We start from the raw sequence: 16613 nt of genomic DNA, 5'->3' as shown, positions 1-16613 counted from the left end.
ACTCCAGGGTAACACACCAAGCATGGACAAAAAATATAAAGGGGCCCTTTCTGACCCACTTTATATCAGGGCACAGGTACCACCCGATTCAATAGCGGCAACCACCATCCATAGCCAGGCTAACCGCCAAGCCACCAGGGACTCCGTTGCCCCCAGAAAAGGAGAGCAAAGACTTCATGCTACAGGGAACAGGGTAGCTGTGCGGGCTGCAAATCACTGGTGCATTGCCAATTCTCAAGCGCACTTGACCCATTACAATCCGGCACAATGGGATGAGATGGAGGAATTGTTACACCTCCCTGAAGAGCACTGTAAATGGGGACAACAAGTTATCTCGGAGGGCTCAATCACGACTAACAATTCCATCCAGTACACCCTCGATACAGCAGACACTGTAGCCCGGGGATTAACACCACCAGTCACCTAAGAAGGCACACCTGGCTTTGGTTTTCCGACTTCAAGCCTGAGGTCCAACAGGCTGTTCTCAACATGCCTTTCAACAAAGAGCACTTGCTTGGACCACAGGTGGATATTACACCTGATAAATTAAAGACGGACACAGACACTGCCAAGGCCATGGGCGACCTCCAAACTCCCACTCGGAAGGGCTTTTTTCATCACCAGGATACAGGGGGAAGTACACAACCCCCACAACAGGGGCTTCTACATCACACCGTTGACAACCCCAGACTTCCGGCAGTAGAGGCTACTTCAGAGGCTCCTACAGGGGCTCCAATGACAGGGGAGAGGAAAGAGTACCGCTACACATGGACCCTCCTCTACTACCAAACAGTGCCTACCTACACCTTCCCCCCAACCATCCAACACCTGTCAGGGGAAGACTCCAACATCTTCACTCCATCTGGGGCACCATCACCAGAGACCAATGGGTTGTTGCCATTATCCAACATGGCTATTGTCTGGAGCTCATTTCCACACCTCTCAACATTCCCCCTCGCACCCACAGGCTCTGGCAGGAACATTTAACATTTCTCAAACAAGAGGTCCAAGTCCTTCTCCTCGGAGGGGCCATAGAGCGTGTTCCGCCACAAGATCAAGGTTCAGGCTTATACTCCTTATTCTTCCTGATTCCCAAAAAGAACGGGTCTCTCGGAGCAACACTGGATCTCTGACCTCTAAACATATACATCCTCTCAGAACACTTCCCTATGGCCATGCTTCAGGATGTCATTCCACTTTTCCTGGATGGCCACTTTATGACAGCTCCTCATCTAAAGGATGCTTACTTTCACATACAAATTCACACTGCACACTGAAAATATTTTAGATTCATTATTGCAGGCAAACATTATCAGTTCAAAGTCCATCTCTTTAGAGTCACTACCACTCCCGGGTTGTTCACAAAATGTTTAGCAGTAGTCGCAGCACACCTGCGAAGAAACAACGTCCGTGTGTTTCCTTACTTGGACGACTCACTCATCAAAGCCAGAACACTGAACAGTGTCAACAACATAATCAGATGACAGGATCTCCTTCACAATCTGGGATTCACTGTCAACATTCCCAAATCTCATCTCCAGCCACAACAAGTGCAACCTTATCTAGGAGCAATTTTGAATGCCGAGTTAGGAGAGAGAGAGACACACACACACACACACACACACACACTCTCTCTCTCTCTCTCTCTCTCTCTCTCTCTCTCTCTCTCTCTCTCTCTCTCTCTCTCTCTCTCTCTCTCTCTCTCACACACACACACACACACACACACACACACACACACACTCTCTCTCTCTCTCTCACACACACTCTCTCCCTGGTTTCTGAATGCAACTTGGACTGGAGTGCACTGGGATCCTGCTAACCAGGTTCCCAGTGCCAGTTTTCTTTCTCTAGAACATGGTAAAAGTAATTGGATACACCTTTAGCTGCCACTATAAGTCCCTAGTAAAAGGTACTTAGGTACCCAGGGCGTGGGGAACTATGAGTATGCCCCTGAGGGCAGCAGCACTGACTGTGCCACCCTCAAGGGCTATGCACCCAGCACTGCCATAGCACGCTGAGTGTGCTGGTGCGAACCTAAAATACAAACTCGACATGGCACACTCCCTGTGTGCCGTGTCCACCCTACACTGCATATTCTATGGGTAAGTCACCCCTCTAGCAGGCCTTCCAGCCCTGAGGCAGGGGGCACCATACTGTATGTGAGGGCATAGCTGCATGAGCAATATGACCCCACTGTGTCCTTGTCAAACCTGTGATATAGGGAGTGAACAGAGCACCAATTTTAACACATGTGCTGGACACTGGTCAATACGAGTTTCCCAGCTACATAATGGTTACTCTGAACCCTGGGTTCTTTGGTATGAAACAACTCAGAATAATAATCCAAACTGGTCCCAGTACTGGATTTATTATAAAAGGTACCCAGTGGTCACCTTAGAGGTGCCCCCTGAAAAAGCTAAGTATCCTGGCATGGTTGCTGACTGGTTCTATCCAGTCTGCTGCCTCCAGACAGCCAATCCACAGACCGTTGGGGGAGCCCTGCCTCTCTAGTTTGTGAAACAAAGCCCTTCCTTGGGTGGAGGAGCTAACACCCCCTCCCTCAGGAATGTGCACTGCCCTGGCAGTGGCTTCAAAGGGCTACCGCCCTTGAAACTCGACCCCCAGGCCTGCTGCTAGCAGCAGATGGCCTCCCCCTTTGCAAACCCCCACTCCTGGAGGGAGCAAAGGCGGGAAACCTAACAAACGGTGGGAGGAGTGGCCTCACAAAGTCTGCACCACCCCTAAGGGGCCTGCAGGCGAAGTGGACCCTTCATTTCATATTTCTCCATCTTGGGATGGAGAAAAATTGCCAATGAGGTTTAGGGAAGTGACCCTTCCCACAGGAAGTGGTCACTGTAGTGGGTGTAGCCACCAAAGGGTAAGTGTCCCATTGGACACTAACACCCACTAAATTCAGTATTTAGTGGGCTCCCCTGGACCAAGATTTTAGATTTGAAAAGGATCCCAAGAAGAAAAGAAGAACAGCACCAAAGAACCCACCAGAGTGAGAACTGAGGACCTGCTGCACCAGAAGAGGCGCCAAGACCCCTGCTTGCTGCACCAGAGTCCTGACAATTGTGACAGCGGAGGAGCTGAACACTGGACCGACCCCAAGAAACCCAGGGGTCCTTCAGGCTTCAAGGATCACCCCAGATCTCCCTCCTGAGTGGAGGCACCACTCAAGAAAAGCAAATAAATTGCAAAAAACCCAGCAACCAGTGAAGGACACTTCACTGAATCACTGATATCTCCACGACTGGAAGTCACAGCCGGACCCAACGACACACAGACGACAGTCCGGAAGTGCCCCCCAGCTGTACCAAGTTTGGTGGCACTGCGACCCCCAGTGGCCGAGATAGAGCAATACCCTGGGTTCCTGGTCAGCTGACATCAGACCAGGAGAAAAACAATTTTTCCCCCCAGAGCTAACAAACGATCAGGAGGAAGCCCCAGTTGAGGGACTTCAGAAACACCCTGGACCTCCGACCAGAGTACCCCCGTTGTCCTGCAAGCGACCCCCAAAGAGACATACCTCCAGCTCCAGTAGACTCCATTGCACACAGCCTCCAAGACCTCCAAAACATTCTGCACCTGCCCACCCTGGGCCTTGCATCACGGGTTCAGCTGCGTGCCCCGGGTCACCAACCCCTTGTGACCTCGATAGCTGAAGGGGACCCCCAGGCACCACTCTGAATTTGCAAACCAGCTCCTTTTCCAAGTGTATCATCCAGGTGGCCCTGTACCTGTGCCAAGAACTTTTCCAATGATGCTCCTGCCGGAACCGGGAGCTGCCCGATGCTCTCCAGCTGGCACAAGGTGCCCACTGACCACTGCAACCACCCTGCAAATGAAGAGACTGGTAACTCAACCGTACGATTTTTAATGCATTTTTAAAGGTGACTGCCTATTGATTCCAGTGGTGTGTAATTATGCACAGAAAGACTAACTTTGCTAAATCTTTAAAAAGTCATAACAAAAAAAGTACTTAACCTATTCTAAATATTTTGGTCATAAAAAAATTATAAAAGTCTGAAGTATCTTTATAAATTCTGGTCTTGAGTTATTCATTGAGTGTGTGTGGTGCATGATTGGATTTGTGAGGACAGCAATCACTTAGCACATCTGGATTAGCCTAACTGCTCGACCAGCTCCCTTAAAAATTAGAGCGTTAGGTGGTCTGATTTATACCCCTGAAGACTAACGTGGTTGCCCGGACCCTCTGCATAGTGTACTTGGTTTTGTACACTGCATAGAGGGCCAGCCTCCAACACTCAGTCACAGGGTCACCTTTCTCAGAAGGTTGTCCTGGTCCGGACGGACAATATGACAGCCATGTATTACTTACAGAAACCTTGGTAAACACAGTCTCCACAACTATCACACCTGTTTGAGACCATTTGGGACTGGGTTCTTCACTACAACATTCGCCTGCTGGCAGAATCATTTTTTGGGAATGAACAACATCTTTGCAGACCTGCTAAGCAGGATGCAGCAACAAGTCCACTAGTGTGAACTCCACCCAGAAGTCCTTCTGTCTTACTTCCACAGCAGAAAATGCAAAATGCCCAAACGTTGCCTTGAGGTATCTGCACCCACCATCCAATCAATCAATTAATTAAAGCATTTGTAAAGCATACTACTCACATGTGAGGGTCTCAAGGCGCTGAGGAGGCGGGGGGGATGCTGCTACTGTTTGAACAGCCAGGTCTTGAGGTGTCTCCTGAAGGTTGGCAGGTCCTGTGTCTGTCGCAGGTGGCTAGGAAGGGTGTTCCAAGTGTTGGCAGTGAGGTGGGAGAATGATCTGCCGCCGGCTGTAGTTCTGTGGATGTGTGGGATGGTTGCGAGGTCAGCTGGGCGAAGCTGTCGGTCGGGGTGTAGCAGGAGAGCCGTCTGTTGAGGTATTCTGGTCCGGTGTTGTGCAGTGCTTTGTGGGTGAGGAGCTTGAACGTGATTCTCTTGTTGACGGGGAGCCAGTGCAGGTCTCTCAGGTGGTCTGTGATGTGGCAGTAGTGGGGGGTGTCCAGGATGAGGCATGCAGAGGCGTTCTGGATGCTTTGCAGTCTTTTCTGGAGCTTGACCGTGGTTCCTGCGTGGAGGGCGTTGCCGTAGTCCAGTCTGCTGCTCTATGGATGAATTGGTCCGGGATATTTGCCTACGTTTTTCCACCTTTCCCTCTCATTCCATTTCTGGTTCGTAGAATTGGGCTAACATCTCTCACCATGATCCTTGTTGCTGCCAGCTGGGCATTCCAGCCTTGGTGGTCCTACATGAGAAGCTCCTCCACAGACCGGACCTCCTCACCTAGAATCAAGGACAAATCAGACATCCAGACCCCAAGTCACTCAAACTTGTGCTATGGCTTCTGAGGTCGTAGAGTTTGGCTATCTAGGGTTGCCTACAGAATGTATGGACACTCTCAAGGACATGCGTAGACCCACTACTAGAGCCTGTTATGCTGCGAAATGGAAACATTTTGGATGCTACTGCCAACCCAAACATGTTGATCCCATGAAAGCCACAGTACAATAAATTGTCTGCTACTTGCTCCATTTGCAGAAAGCAAATCTAGCCTATACTTCCATTCCAGTACATCTTGCAGCCATAGATGCATATCTCCAAAACAGGCAACATATTTCTTTATTCATAATTCCAGTCATAAACACTTTCATGGAGGGACTCAAACACATCATTCCACCTAGGGTATCCCCAGCCCCCTTGAGGAGCCTTAACATTGTTCTCACCAGGCTCATGGGCCCCCATTAGAGCCGCTTCACTCATGTCCACTTCAGTTTCTTTCAAGGAAGGTGGCTTTCCTAGTCACGATCACTTCAGTCAGACGTGCTAGTGAGCGCCAGGCATTAAACTTTCTTCTAAATCCATAGAGTTAAAGTGGTTCTAAGAACTAATCCTAAACTTTTACCCAAGGTAGTTTCCCAGTTTCATCTCAATCAGTCTATTGAGCTACCAGTTTTCTTCCCACAACCAGATTAAGTTGCGGAAAGAGCTCTTCACACCCTAGATGTTAAGAGACGTCTCATTTACCACATAGACAGAACTAAAGAGTTTAGGAAAACTAAACAACTCTTTGCTACTTTTTCACAGCCTCATAAAGGCAACCCAATATCTAAATCAGGCATGGCCAGATGGATAGTTGAAAATATTCAGACGTGTTACATTAAGGCCAAAAGACGTTTACCTGTTTCCCCCAGAGCACACTTCACTCGCAAAAGGGAGCTATTATAGTCTTCCTTGGAAACATTCCAATTGCAGGCATACGTAGGGCAGGTACATGGTCTACACCACGCACCATCACAAAACACTACTGTGTGGATATTTTAACAAGCCAACAAGCCAGGGTAGGTAAGGCGGTGCTACGTATCCTTTTTTAAACAACTGCAACATCCATGAGCTGGCCACTGCTTCAAAGGAGGGAATCCTTACAGGCTATACAGAGTATGTGTATCTACAGGCACACCTGCCATTGAATGGGTTATATTACTTACTGTATAAAGGTCTGTGGCATGTAGTGCTGTAGATTCACATGTACCCTCCTCCTCGAGGCCTGTGGCTGTTGCAGTTACATTAAACACTTATATATTTGTACATATATATTTACACTTTGCTTGGTCAACTCTTCCTACATATTCTTTCCACTCCTTTCTCTCCCGCCTGCGGGAGAACAATCTAACAAAGGAGTTGATGCGCAGTGTCATCGATAAGAGGACTCACTCGATCCTGTGACTCCGAAAAGACTTCTTCAAAGAAAAACAACTTGCACCACTCCAGACCCAACACTAGATGGCAGGAGTATGCAGAGTGTTAGAAATTGGGTTTTTGGTTGGGTAGGGCATACACCCCAGCCAGGCAGAACCCACCATTCTAGTCAAGGTGAGTAAGTTACACACCATAGAATACCTGGGCTCACCCCTGGTGTATACACTGGTATTACACACAGTATATACACCCCCTGGGGCTTACACCGGTGTTACACACAGTGTATACTCCCCCTGGTGCTTACACTGGTATTACACACAGTATATACACCCTCTGGTGCTTACACTGGTATTACACACAGTATATACACCCCCTGGGGCTTACACCGGTGTTACACACAGTATATACACCCCCAGTGCTTACACTGGTATTACACACAGTATATACACCCCCTGGGGCTTACACCGGTGTTACACACAGTATATATACCCTCTGGTGCTTACACTGGTATTACACACAGTATATACACCCTCTGGTGCTTACACTGGTATTACACACAGTATATAGACCCTTGTGCTTACACTGGTATTACACACGGTATATACAGCCCCTGGTGCTTACACTGGTATTACACACAGTATATATACCCTCTGGTGCTTACACCGGTGTTACACACAGTATATACACCCCCAGTGCTTACACTGGTATTACACACAGTATATACACCCCCTGGGGCTTACACCGGTGTTACACACACTGTATACACCCCCTGGTGCTTACACTGGTATTACACACAGTATATACACCCTCTGGTGCTTACACTTATGTATTACACACAGTATATACACCCCGGTGCTAAGACTGGTATTACACACAGTATATACCCCCCCTGGTGCTTACACTGGTATTACTCACAGTATATACCCCCCTGGCTCTTACACTGGTATTACATACAGTATATACACCCCTTGGTGCTTACACTGGTGTTACACCCAGTATATACACCCCCTGGTGCTTACAATGGTACTACACACAGTATATACACCCCCTGGTGCTTACACTTGTATTACAAACAGTATATACACCCCCGGTGCTTACACTGGTGTTACACACAGTATATACACCCCCTGGTACTTACATTGGTATTACACACAGTATATACACCCCCGGTGCTTACACTGGTATTACACTCAATATATACACCCCTGGTGCTTACACTGGTATTACACACAGGCCCATATTTATACTTTTTGACGCAAAACTGCGCCAACGCAGTTTTGCGTCCAAAAAATTAGCGCCGGCTAACGCCATTCTGAAGCGCCATGCGGGCGCCGTATTTATTCAATGACATTAGCCGGCGTTAGCCGCTGGCTCCGTCTGGTGTGCGTTAAAAAAAACGACGTACACCAGGCAGCGCCGGCGTAGGGGGATATGGAGCTTGGGCGTCAAGAAATGGGGCAAGTCAGGTTGAGGCAATTTTTTCGCCTCAACCCGATTTGCGCCATTTTTTTTCACTCCCAACCCCCATAGAAATGACTCCTGTCTTAGCAAAGACAGGAGTCATGCCCCCTTGCCCAATGGCCATGCCCAGGGGACTTCTGTCCCCTGGGCATGGTCATTGGGCATAGTGGCATGTAGGGGGGCACAAATCAGGCCCCCCTATGCCACAAAAAAAATATTAAAAAAACACTTACCTGAACTTACCTTAATGTCCCTGGGATGGGTCCCTCCAGCCTTGGGTGTCCTCCTGGGGTGGGGATGGGTGACAGGGGGTGTCCCTGGGGGCATGGGGGGGCACCTCTGGGCTCCTTCAGAGCCCACAGGTCCCTTAACGCCTGCCTTTTGCAGGCGCTAAAAGACGGCGCAAAAGCGGCCGTACGTCATTTTTTTTGACCCGCCCACTCCCGGGCGTGATTTTTGCCCGGGAGTATAAATCCGACGCACATGCCTCGGAGTCGATTTTTTAGACGGGAACGCCTACCTTGCATATAATTAACGCAAAGTAGGTGTCCACGCTAAAAAATGACGCTAACTCCATGGACTTTGGCGCTAGACGCATCTAACGCCAAAGTATAAATATGGAGTTAGTTTTGCGTCGAAATTGCGTCAAAAAAAACGACGCAATTTCGGCGCAAACGGAGTATAAATATGCCCCACAGTATTTACACCCCTTGGAGCTTACACTGGTATTACACACAGTATGGACACCCCCTGGTTCTTACACTGGTATTACACACAGTATATACACCCCCTGGTTCTTACACTGGTATTACACACAGTATATACACCCCCTGGTTCTTACACTGGTATTACACACAGTATATACACTCCTGGTTCTTATACTGGTATTACTCACAGTATATACACCCCCTGGTGCTTACACTGGTATTACTCACAGTATATACACCCCCTGATTCTTACACTGGTATTACACACAGTATAGACACCCTGTGGTGCATACAGTGGTGTTAGAAATAGGTTTTCTGGTTGGCCAGGGTGTGCTCCTTGTAGGAGGCTGGACTGGCTTGTAGTGAGTACCTAGGGGTACTTGCACCTTGCACCAGGCCCAGTTATCCCTTATTAGTGTATAGGGTGTCTAGCAGCATAGGCTGATAGATAATGGTAGCTTAGCAGAGCAGCTTAGGCTGAACTAGGAGACGAGTGAAGCTCCTACAGTACCACTTAGTGTCATATGCACAATATCATAAGAAAACACAATACACAGTTATACTAAAAATAAAGGTACTTTATTTTTATGACAATATGCCAAAGTATCTCAGAGTGTACCCTCAGTGAGAGGATAGGAAATATACACAAGATATATATACACAATACCAAAATATGCAGTAATAGTCTTAGAAAACAGTGCAAACAATGTATAGTTACAATAGGATGCAATGGGGACACATAGGGATAGGGGCAACACAAACCATATACTCCAAAAGTGGAATGCGAACCACGAATGGACCCCAAACCTATGTGACCTTGTAGAGGGTCGCTGGGACTATTAGAAAATAGTAAGGGTTAGAAAAATAGCCCACCCCAAGACCCTGAAAAGTGAGTGCAAAGTGCACTAAAGTTCCCCAAAGGACATAGAAGTCGTGATAGGGGAATTCTGCAGGAAAGACACAAACCAGCAATGCAACAACAATGGATTTCCAGTCGAGGGTACCTGTGGAACAAGGGGACCAAGTCCAAAAGTCACAAGCAAGTCGGAGATGGGCAGATGCCCAGGAAATGCCAGCAGTAGGTCCAAAGGAGCTGCTACTAGACAGTAGAAGCGTAGGTTTCTGCAAGAACGACAAGGGCTAGAGACTTCCCCTTTGGAGGACGGATCCCTCACGCCGTGGAGAGTCGTGCAGAAGTGTTTTCCCGCCGAAAGACCACCAACAAGCCTTGCTAGCTGCAAATCGTGCGGTAAGCGTTTTTGGATGCTGCTATGGCCCAGGAGGGACCAGGATGTCGCAAATTGCGTCAGGGGACAGAGGGGGCGTCGAGCAAGACAAGGAGCCCTCTCAGCAGCAGGTAGCGCCCGTAGAAGTGCCAGAAACAGGCACTACGAGGATGCGTGAAACGGTGCTCACCCGAAGTCGCACAAAGGAGTCCCATGTCGCCGGAGAACAACTTAGGAGGTCGTGCAATGCAGGTTAGAGTGCCGTGGACCCAGGCTGGACTGTGCACAAAGGATTTCCGCCGGAAGTGCACGGAGGCCGGAGTAGCTGCAAAAGTCGCGGTTTCCAACAATGCAGTCTGGCGTGGGGAGGCAAGGACTTACCTCCACCAAACTTGGACTGAAGAGTCACTGGACTGTGGGAGTCACTTGGACAGAGTTGCTGGATTCAAGGGACCTCGCTCGTCGTGCTGAGAGGAGACCCAAGGTACCGGTGATGCAGTTCTTTGGTGCCTGCGGTTGCAGGGGGACGATTCCGTCGACCCACGGGAGATTTCTTCGGAGCTTCTAGTGCAGAGAGGAGGCAGACTACCCCCACAGCATGCACCACCAGGAAAACAGTCGAGAAGGCGGCAGGATCAGCGTTACAGAGTTGCAGTACTCGTCTTTGCTACTATGTTGCAGTTTTGCAGGCTTCCAGCGCGGTCAGCAGTCGATTCCTTGGCAGAAGGTGAAGAGAGAGATGCAGAGTGTAGGAGGCTGGACTGGCTTGTAGTGAGTACCAAGGGGTACTTGCACCTTGCACCAGGCCCAGTTATCCCTTATTAGTGTATAGGGTGTCTAGCAGCTTAGGCTGATAGATAATGGTAGCTTAGCAGAGCAGCTTAGGCTGAACTAGGAGACGTGTGAAGCTACTACGGTACCACTTAGTGTCATATGCACAATATCGTAAGAAAACACAATACACAGTTATACTAAAAATAAACGTACTTTATTTTTATGACAATATGCCAAAGTATCTTAGAGTGTACCCTCAGTGAGAGGATAGGAAATATACACAAGATATATATACACAATTGTGAGAAGGTAGCCTCTTTCTAGCCTTGTTACCCCCACTTTTGGCCTGTTTGTGAGTGTATGTCAGGGTGTTTGTCACTGTTTTCACTGTCTCACTGGGATCCTGATAGCCAGGCCTCAGTGCTCATAGTGAAAACACTATGTTTTCAGTATGGTTGTTATGTGTCACTGGGATCCTGCTAGTCAGGACCCCAGTGCTCATAGGTTTGTGGCCTATATGTATGTGTCACTGGGACCCTGTCACACAGGGCCCCAGTGCTCATAGGTGTGCATGTATATGTTCCCTGTGTGGTGCCTAACTGTCTCACTGAGGCTCTGCTAACCAGAACCTCAGTGGTTATGCTCTCTCATTACTTTCAAATTGTCACTAGTGACCAATTTTACCAATTTACATTGGCTTACTGGAACACCCTTATAATTCCCTAGTATATGGTACTGAGGTACCCAGGGTATTGGGGTTCCAGGAGATCCCTATGGGCTGCAGCATTTCTTTTGCCACCCATAGGGAGCTCTGACAATTCTTACACAGGCCTGCCACTGCAGCCTGAGTGAAATAACGTCCACGTTATTTCACAGCCATTTTACACTGCACTTAAGTAACTTATAAGTCACCTATATGTCTAACCTTTACCTGGTAAAGGTTAGGTGCAAAGTTACTTAGTGTGAGGGCACCCTGGCACTAGCCAAGGTGCCCCCACATTGTTCAGAGCCAATTCCCTGAACTTTGTGAGTGCGGGGACACCATTACACGCGTGCACTACATATAGGTCACTACCTATATGTAGCTTCACAATGGTAACTCCGAATATGGCCATGTAACATGTCTAAGATCATGGAATTGCCCCCTCTATGCCATCCTGGCATTGTTGGTACAATTCCATGATCCCAGTGGTCTGTAGCACAGACCCTGGTACTGCCAAACTGCCCTTCCTGGGGTTTCACTGCAGCTGCTGCTGCTGCCAACCCCTCAGACAGGCATCTGCCCTCCTGGGGTCCAGCCAGGCCTGGCCCAGGATGGCAGAACAAAGAACTTCCTCTGAGAGAGGGTGTGACACCCTCTCCCTTTGGAAAATGGTGTGAAGGCAGGGGAGGAGTAGCCTCCCCCAGCCTCTGGAAATGCTTTGTTGGGCACAGATGTGCCCAATTCTGCATAAGCTAGTCTACACCGGTTCAGGGACCCCTTAGCCCCTGCTCTGGCGCGAAACTGGACAAAGGAAAGGGGAGTGACCACTCCCCTGACCTGCACCTCCCCTGGGAGGTGTCCAGAGCTCCTCCAGTGTGCTCCAGACCTCTGCCATCTTGAAAACAGAGGTGCTGCTGGCACACTGGACTGCTCTGAGTGGCCAGTGCCACCAGGTGACGTCAGAGACTCCTGCTGATAGGCTCCTTCAGGTGTTAGTAGCCTTTCCTCTCTCCTAGGTAGCCAAACCCTCTTTTCTGGCTATTTAGGGTCTCTGTCTCTGGGGAAACTTTAGATAACGAATGCAAGAGCTCATCCGAGTTCCTCTGCATCTCCCTCTTCACCTTCTGATAAGGAATCGACCGCTGACCGCGCTGGAAGCCTGCAAACCTGCAACATAGTAGCAAAGACGACTACTGCAACTCTGTAACACTGATCCTGCCGCCTTCTCGACTGTTTTCCTGCTTGTGCATGCTGTGGGGGTAGTCTGCCTTCTCTCTGCACCAGAAGCTCCGAAGAAATCTCCCGTGGGTCGACGGAATCTTCCCCCTGCAACCGCAGGCACCAAAAAGCTGCATTACCGGTCCCTTGGGTCTCCTCTCAGCACGACGAGCGAGGTCCCTCGAATCCAGCGATACCGTCCAAGTGACCCCCACAGTCCAGTGACTCTTCAGCCCAAGTTTGGTGGAGGTAAGTCCTTGCCTCACCTCGCTGGGCTGCATTGCTGGGAACCGCGACTTTGCAAGCTACTCCGGCCCCTGTGCACTTCCGGCGGAAATCCTTCGTGCACAGCCAAGCCTGGGTCCACGGCACTCTAACCTGCATTGCACGACTTTCTAAGTTGGTCTCCGGCGACGTGGGACTCCTTTGTGCAACTTCGGCGAGCACCGTTTCACGCATCCCCGTAGTGCCTGTTTCTGGCACTTCTCCGGGTGCTACCTGCTTCAGTGAGGGCTCTTTGTCTTGCTCGACGTCCCCTCTCTCTGCAGGTCCAATTTGCGACCTCCTGGTCCCTCCTGGGCCCCAGCAGCGTCCAAAAACGCCAAACGCACGATTTGCGTGTAGCAAGGCTTGTTGGCGTCCATTCGGCGGGAAAACACTTCTGCACGACTCTCCAAGGCGTGGGGGATCCATCCTCCAAAGGGGAAGTCTCTAGCCCTTGTCGTTCCTGCAGTATTCACAGTTCTTCAGCCTAGTAAGAGCTTCTTTGCACCAACCGCTGGCATTTCTTGGGCATCTGCCCATCTCCGAGCTGCTTGTGACTTTTGGACTTGGTCCCCTTGTTCCACAGGTACCCTCAGTCAGGAATCCATCGTTGTTGCATTGCTGATTTGTGTTTTCCTTGCATTTTCCCTCTAACACAACTATTTTGTCCTTAGGGGAACTTTAGTGCACTTTGCACTCACTTTTCAGGGTCTTGGGGAGGGTTATTTTTCTAACTCTCACTATTTTCTAATAGTCCCAGCGACCCTCTACAAGGTCACATAGGTTTGGGGTCCATTCGTGGTTCGCATTCCACTTTTGGAGTATATGGTTTGTGTTGCCCCTATCCCTATGTTTCCCCATTGCATCCTATTGTAACTATACATTGTTTGCACTGTTTTCTAAGACTATACTGCATATTTTTGCTATTGTGTATATATATCTTGTGTATATTTCCTATCCTCTCACTGAGGGTACACTCTAAGATACTTTGGCATATTGTCATAACAATAAAGTACCTTTATTTTTAGTATAACTGTGTATTGTGTTTTCTTATGATATTGTGCATATGACACTAAGTGGTACTGTAGTAGCTTCACACGTCTCCTAGTTCAGCCTGAGCTGCTCTGCTAAGCTACCATTATCTATCAGCCTAAGCTGCTAGACACCCTATACACTAATAAGGGATAACTGGGCCTGGTGCAAGGTGCAAGTACCCCTTGGTTCTCACTACAAGCCAGTCCAGCCTCCTACAACAATAGCAAAAATATGCAGTATAGTCTTAGAAAACAGTGCAAACAATGTATAGTTACAATAGGATGCAATGGGGAAACATAGGGATAGGGGCAACACAAACCATATACTCCAAAAGTGGAATGCGAACCACGAATGGACCCCAAACCTATGTGACCTTGTAGAGGGTCGCTGGGACTATTAGAAAATAGTGAGAGTTAGAAAAATAACCCTCCCAAGACCCTGAAAAGTGAGTGCAAAGTGCACCAAAGTTCCCCTAAGGACAAAATAGTCGTGTTAGAGGAATAATGCAGGAAAGACACAAACCAGCAATGCAACAACTGTGGATTTCCAATCTAGGGTACCTGTGGAAAAAGGGGACCAAGTCCAAAAGTCACAAGCAAGTCGGAGATGGGCAGATGCCCAGGAAATGCCAGCTGCGGGTGCAAAGAAGCTTCGACTGGACAGAAGAAGCTGAGGTTTCTGCAGGAACGAAAAGGGCTAGAGACTTCCCCTTTGGTGGACGGATCCCTCTTGCCGTGGAGAGTCGTGCAGAAGTGATTTTCCGCCGGAAGGACGCCAACAAGCCTTGCTACACGCAAATCGTGCGTTTGGCGTTTTTGGACGCTGCCGGGGCCCAGGAGGGACCAGGAGGTCGCAAATTGGACCTGAAGAGAGAGGGGACGTCGAGCAAGACAAAGAGCCCTCGCTGAAGCAGGTAGCACCCGGAGAAGTGCCAGAAACAGGCACTACGAGGATGCGTGAAACGATGCTTGCCGAAGTTGCACAAAGGAGTCCCACGTCGCCGGAGACCAACTTAGAAAGTCGTGCAATGCAGGTTAGAGTGCCGTGGACCTAGGCTTGGCTGTGCACAAAGGATTTCTGCCGGAAGTGCACAGGGGCCGGAGTAGCTTGCAAAGTCGCGGTTCCCAGCAATGCAGCCCAGCGAGGTGAGGCAAGGACTTACCTCCACCAAACTTGGGCTGAAGAGTCACTGGACTGTGGGGGTCACTTGGACAGCGTCGCTGGATTCGAGGGACCTCGCTCGTCGTGCTGAGAGGAGACCCAAGGGACCGGTAATGCAGCTTTTTGGTGCCTGCGGTTGCAGGGGGAAGATTCCGTCGACCCACAGGAGATTTCTTCGGAGCTTCTGGTGCAGAGAGGAGGCAGACTACCCCCACAGCATGCACAAGCAGGAAAACAGTCGAGAAGGCGGCAGGATCAGCGTTACAGAGTTGCAGTAGTCGTCTTTGCTACTATGTTGCAGGTTTGCAGGCTTCCAGTGCGGTCAGCGGTCGATTCCTTATCAGAAGGTGAAGAGGGAGATGCAGAGGAACTCGGCTGAGCTCATGCATTCGTTATCTAAAGTTTCCCCAGAGACAGAGACCCTAAATAGCCAGAAAAGAGGGTTTGGCTACCTAGGAGAGAGGAAAGGCTACTAACACCTGAAGGAGCCTATCAGCAGGAGTCTCTGACGTCACCTGGTGGCACTGGCCACTCAGAGCAGTCCAGTGTGCCAGCAGCACCTCTGTTTCCAAGATGGCAGAGGTCTGGAGCACACTGGAGGAGCTCTGGACACCTCCCAGGGGAGGTGCAGGTCAGGGGAGTGGTCACTCCCCTTTCCTTTGTCCAGTTTCGCGCCAGAGCAGGGGCTAAGGGGTCCCTGAACCGGTGTAGACTGGCTTATGCAGAATTGGGCACATCTGTGCCCAACAAAGCATTTCCAGAGGCTGGGGGAGGCTACTCCTCCCCTGCCTTCACACCATTTTCCAAAGGGAGAGGGTGTCACACCCTCTCTCAGAGGAAGTTCTTTGTTCTGCCATCCTGGGCCAGGCCTGGCTGGACCCCAGGAGGGCAGCTGCCTGTCTGAGGGGTTGGCAGCAGCAGCAGCTGCAGTGAAACCCCAGGAAGGGCAGTCTGGCAGTACCAGGGTCTGTGCTACAGACCACTGGGATCATGGAATTGTACCAACAATGCCAGGATGGCATAGAGGGGGCAATTCCATGATCATAGACATGTTACATGGCCATATTCGGAGTTACCATGGTGAAGCTACATATAGGTAGTGACCTATATGTAGTGCACGCATGTAATGGTGTCCCCGCACTCACAAAGTTCAGTGAATTGGCTCTGAACAATGTGGGGGCACCTTGGCTAGTGCCAGGGTGCCCTCACACTAAGTAACTTTGCACCTAACCTTTACCAGGTAAAGGTTAGACATATAGGTGACTTATAAGTTACTTAAGTGCAGTGTAAAATGGCTGTGAAATAACGTGGACGTTATTTCACTCAGGCTGCAGTGGCAGGCCTGTG

Source organism: Pleurodeles waltl, chromosome 5 (genome assembly GCF_031143425.1).
Source record: "Pleurodeles waltl isolate 20211129_DDA chromosome 5, aPleWal1.hap1.20221129, whole genome shotgun sequence".
NCBI classification, from domain to species: domain Eukaryota; kingdom Metazoa; phylum Chordata; class Amphibia; order Caudata; family Salamandridae; genus Pleurodeles; species Pleurodeles waltl.
The sequence above is the reverse complement of the archived record's forward strand: the minus strand, read 5'-3'. Positions refer to the sequence as shown.